We start from the raw sequence: 6,010 nt of genomic DNA on the forward strand, positions 1-6,010 counted from the left end.
ATGCTTGCCCCTAAGTCAGCCAATGCATTATGAACATCTAAACTACCAATTAAACAAGGAATCGTAAAACTCCCTGGATCTTTCAATTTGTTGGTAGCTTATTCTATAGAATGGATGAGCAAACTGCATTCAACTCCACATGCGACGCCTCATCTAACTTTCGTTTGTTTGCTAGAAGCTCCCTTAAGAATTTGACCACGTTTGGCATCTGCGAAAGAGCTTCAATAAATGGTAAGTTAATATGTAATTTCTTTAATAGTTTAAGGAATTTACTGAATTGTTCATCTGTACGGTCTTTCCTTGTCGCATTGGGGTGTGGCACCCGTGGTTTGTACAATTTACTTACTATTTTTTGCTCACTGTGTACTACCTCACCTTTATCTTGACTTACCACAATACCTTGCCTCGGTTCTGATACAGGCTCAGCTAACCCTTCCTTGTCATGAGTGGTAATCGCATTAAGTTGTTCCCTTGGGTTAGATTTCGTATTACTCGGCAAACTACCTAGTAGCCATTCAAAAATCAGTTTTACAAGTTGGCCTATCTGAGTTTCGAGCCCTTGGATTGACGCTTGTTGATTTTTAAGGGCTGTCTCAGTATTCTGGAAATGAGTTTTTGACACCAAGATGAATTTTGTTAGCATCTCCTCAAGGTTTGACCTTTACTCTTGTTGGTAGGGTGGTTGTTGGAAGCCTGAAGATGGTGGTCTCTGATTCCCTTGGCTTCCCCATGAGAAATTTCGGTGGTTCCTCCAACCTGCATTATAAGTATTACTATAAGGATTATTTTGAGATCAAAGATTGTTACCCATGTAATTTAACTGCTCATTCTCCATGTTGTGGCCATAGGGTGGGTATTCTGAATTGCTTGATCCACCTCCACTTGCTTCGCACTGCATTACTGGGTGAACCTATGATGAACTAAGAAAACCATCAATTTTCTTATTCAAGAGTTCTACCTGATTAGAGAGCATGGTGACTGAATCAATGTTATAAACACCGGCTGCTTTTGTTGGCTTTGTCCTCATGACTTGCCACTGGTAATTATTCAGTGATATCTCTTCTATAAATTCATAAGCATCTTCAGGTGTTTTATTATTGATGGTTCCGCCAGCTGCTGCGTCGATCATCTGTCGAGTCAAAGGATTCAGGCCATTATGAAACGTTTGAACCTATAGCCAAAGTGGTAACCCATGGTGAGGACACCTTCTCAAAAGGTTCTTGTATCTCTCCCATGCATCGTAGAGTGTTTCTAAATCCATTTGCACAAAAGAAGAGATATCATTATGTAATTTGGCTGTTTTAGCCGGCAGAAAATATTTTAATAAAAACTTTTCGGTCATTTGTTCCTAAGTAGTGATTGACCCTCGTGGTAACAAGTTCAACCATTGTTTAGCCTTTTTCCTCAACGAAAAGGGAAACAACCGAAGGCGAATGGCGTCATCAGAAACGCCATTGATTTTAAAAGTTTCGCAAAATTCTAAGAAATTTGCCAAGTGAGCGTTGGGATCCTCGTCTTGCAAACCATCAAACTGAACAAACTGTTGTATCATTTGAATTGTGTTAGGTTTCAGTTCAAAAGTATTTGCAACTACAGCAGGTCTAACTATGCTCGATTTGAATTCCTATTAAAGAAGGTTTAGCATAATCATACATAGTGTGCAAAGCAAGATTCTGATTAACAGCAATCGCAAGAGGTAGCGAATTTTCTTGGTTTTCAGGCATCTCCTCTGTTGTGGTAGAAGCATAGTCCTCTTGCTCTTCCTCTGTGAATCGTAAGCTTAGCCTTATTTTTCTTCGATTTCTATGAACTGTACGATCGATCTCACTATCAAACAGTAATGGTCCTGACGGGTTTCTTCTGGTCATAAACTAGAAAAACCTGTCAGAAGAGAATAAATGAAGAATTAAAAAAGAAAATAAAAATTTAAATTGCAATAAAAGTAAAATGGCTAAAGTAATAAAAATCGAGTGTTCCTAATATCCTAGTTCCCCGGCAACGGCGCCAAAAACTTGATACGTGATATTCACGACAGGTTTTAAATATTTATAATTAATCGTTCTTGAAACTAACTATTATCACGATGAAGGCAAGTGTACCTATCGAATAGTAGTATAACTTTAGCAAGACCGGATTGTCGAACCCAAAGGAACCACTAGTACTAGTATTTACTTCCTTTTTATTATCTAGCCTAAAATTTAAGAGGTTTGATTATCTAAACTAATTACTAAACTAAGAATCCACAAAAAGAAAATTTGGGAAAATACTTTTGGGAAAATATTTTTGGGAAAATTTGATTGATTAAGATAATACCTAAAGAAAAATCCACCTAGACTTCACTTTTTATTTGACTCTGAATCAGACGATTTATTCATTTGACTTGATCTGTAGAAATCCCTAAGTTATATTATTATCTCTCTCGAGACTAATAACGCCTAACCCTAGGTTGAATAATTGAAATCTCTTTCTAATTAACACCCTAGAATTGCATTAACACGATGTATGGATTCCCTTATTAGGTTTCACCCTAATCCGGCAAAATCTTATCACCCTATCTCTAGGCGCGCAATCAACTTCGCTTAATTATGACAATTTTACTCTTAGACAGGGTCTATTCCTCCTCTGAATAAGAGCGTTAACTTGAATCAATATCTTGGAATATTAAAACAAGAATTAAGAACACATAATTAAGAACAAGTCAAATATTTATCATATAATTCAGATAATAATAGCAAGATCGGTCTTAGGTTTCATTCCCCTTACGTATTTAGGGGGTTTAGTTCATACTTATAAAAGAAAACATCTCAAAAGCATAAAGATAACAAAACATAAGGAAACCTAAAACTCCTGAAAGAACTTGAAAGGAGATCTTCAGTCTTGATGATGAATTCGGTTTCTGAGATGGATCAATCGATTTTCTTTCGGTAATTCCTTGCCTCCTACTCCGCGTCTCATTTCTAAGTGCCTCCTCAGGTGTTTAAATAGGCTTTAGAATGCCTAAAAGCCCTCCAAATTGGCCTTTTCCGAATAGGTTTATACTTGGGCTCGGTAGGGACATGCCCGTGTGCGATTACTTCGGCCCATGGTCAAGGCTGCTGGATAGGCATTGGCGTGTAGTCTACCCGTGTAATTCGTGCTTCGATGCTGCCAAAAGGACACGGCCGTGTGACACGCCCGTGTGAGGAAGTCTAGGCCGTGTTGATTTCCCATGTGGGTTCATTTTCTCTATTTTCGACCCGTTTCTCGCTCTTTTTACTCTCCTATGCTCACCTAAGTATAAAACATAAAATTAAAGGATTAGCAGCATCGCATTCACTAAATCTAAGGAGAAACCATCGTAAATGCGCTAAGCATGGGATAAAAACATGTATAAATTACGGTTTATCAATATTTTATTTAGTACACTTGGATTCATCATCACCTTACACTTGTCACTATTTAATTTATTTGTCATATAAAAAAATCTTATAATATTATATAATTATAATAAATATCTATTTACTTTAATAAAAAGTAATTAAATAAATATGTTACAAATGTATATATATAATATATTATTATTACATTTGTATATTTTTATCACCATCCATTTGTCAAAATCATATTTTATTTCATAATAATATTAATAATAATATAATTCAATTTAATAACAATAATATAATAAGATATGCTAATACATAAAATCTTGGATTTTTATTAATTATATGTCGCGGCATTCCTCTTTAATGGCTTAATTGTCATTTTGGTCCTCATTATTTTCTTTTACTTTATTATTAAACTTTTACCCTTTATTCAATTTAGTCTTTTTTCCTAATTACTCTAAATTAAGCTAAATTCACTTAATTAAAACATAATTAAACACAACACTAGACTCATAAATATTTCTAGTAATTATTTTCAAACCCATTTTGTTAAGACGGAGGCCCGATAATGTACCTTTTTTTATGCCCGTGAATTTTAGGTCATTACATTTCTTCCCCCTTAATAAATTTCGTCCTCGAAATTTACCTGAAAAGAGGTGGGGATACTATGATCTCATAGTCTCTTCTGATTCCCAAGTTGCTTCTTTAATATTATGACTTTTCCACAAAACTTTCACTAAATGAACTCGTTTATTACGCAATTCTTTTACCTCTTGAGCCAATATCTTAACCGATTCTTCTTCATATGACAGATCAGGTCGAATTTCAATAACCTCTATAGAAATAATATGAGAAGGATCTGGTCAATATCTTTTGAGCATAGAAACATGAAAAACATCATGAATCTTTTGCAATTTTGGAGGCAAAGCTAGGCGATATGTAACTGGTCCAACTCTCTCAATAATCTTATATGGCCCAATAAAACGAGGACTTAGTTTTCCTTTTCGACCGAATCTCATAATTTTCTTCCAAGGTGAAAATTTTAGAAATACCTTGTCACCAACCGTGTACTCAATGTCTCTACGTTTCAGATCTGCATATGATTTCTGCGTGTCAAAAGTTATCTTCAGTCTCTCTCGAATCTTCTTAACAATGTCTTCTATTTCTTGAATCAATTTTGGCCCAATCATTTTCTTCTCATTCAATTCTGTCCAACTCACTGGTGATCTACATCTCCAACCATATAAAGCTTCATATGGTGCCATTTGAATACTTGATTGAAAACTATTATTGTATACAAGTTCAGTTAACGGTAGATAACATTCCCAACCTGATTCAAAATCAATAATACAAGCTCAAAACATATCTTCTAAAATCTGGATAACTCGTTCTGATTGTCCATTGGTCTATGGGTGGAAAGCTGCGCTAAAATTAAGTTGAGTACCAAGAGATTCATGCAGTTGCCTCCAAAACCTGAATGTGAACCATGGATCTCGATCAGAAATTATTGACACTGAAATACCATGTAATCGTACTATCTCTTGAATATAAACTTCAGCAAGTTTCTAAAGTGACCAATCCATTCTGAATGCTATAAAATGAGATGAGTTTGTAAGCCGATCAACAATCACCCAAATAGCATTTTTCTTACTTAGTGACAATGGCAACCTTGTTACAAAATCCATTGTGATGAAGTCTCATTTCCATTCAGGAATGTTAATAGGCTAAAGTAAACCAGTTGGAACCTGATGCTCTACTTTGGCTCACTGACATGTCAAACATTTAGCCACAAATTCCACTATATTCCTCTTCATACCTGGCCACCAATATAATTCTCGTAAATCACGATACATTTTAGTTCCTTCGGGATGTAATGCAAAAGCACTATCATGTACTTCTCGAAGTATCAACTCTTTCAATTCTGAAACATTTGGAACACAGATCTGATTATGAAATTCAGACAATCATGCTCATCAATACTAAAATTCCCTGCTATGCCATTCTGAACCATCTCTCTTTTCTTAATCAACTTACTATCTTCCAACTGTGCTAACTTAATTTGATCAAACATCACTGGTTTAACTCTCAATTCAGCCAACAGACTTCCATCGTCATTCATACTAAGCTGTGCAAACATCACTCGCAATTTAATTGCTGCTTTCCTACTCAATGTATCAGCTACCACATTAGCTTTACCTGGATGATAATCAATGACACAATCATAATATTTTAGAAGTTCTATCCACCAACGTTGTCTCAAATTCAACTCTTTATGTGACAGAAGATACTTGAGACTTTTATGGTCTGTGTAAATGTAACATTTTTCACCATATAAATAGTGTCTCCATATTTTAAAAGCAAAAACCATAGCTGCTAATTCCAAATCATGTGTTAGATAATTACGTTCATGTGGTTTCAATTGCCGAGAAGCATAGGCTATCACTTTTCTACTTTGTATTAGTACACACCCGAGCCCATTTAATGAAGCATCACTATACACAATAAAATTTTTCCCTGATTCTGGTAAAGTCAAAACCGGTGCCCTCTGTCAACATCTGCTTCAATTTCATAAAACTTTCTTGACATTGATCATTCGAAACAAATGGAACATTCTTTTGCAATAGCTTTGTCATCGGTAAATTTATTTT

The 6,010-nt window shown here is 35.2% G+C and overlaps 1 non-coding gene across 1 annotated transcript; it reads left to right on the plus strand.

Annotated features, from left to right (window-relative positions):
- The first annotated feature begins 1,187 nt into the window (after window positions 1-1,187).
- LOC121209254 (small nucleolar RNA R71) lies at window positions 1,188-1,293 on the plus strand. The gene has a single exon (XR_005904371.1). It is a non-coding gene; the product is annotated as a small nucleolar RNA R71 (small nucleolar RNA).
- Window positions 1,294-6,010: the final 4,717 nt, after the last annotated feature.

The sequence above is a fragment of the Gossypium hirsutum genome, chromosome A10 (genome assembly GCF_007990345.1).
Source record: "Gossypium hirsutum isolate 1008001.06 chromosome A10, Gossypium_hirsutum_v2.1, whole genome shotgun sequence".
NCBI classification, from domain to species: Eukaryota; Viridiplantae; Streptophyta; class Magnoliopsida; order Malvales; family Malvaceae; genus Gossypium; species Gossypium hirsutum.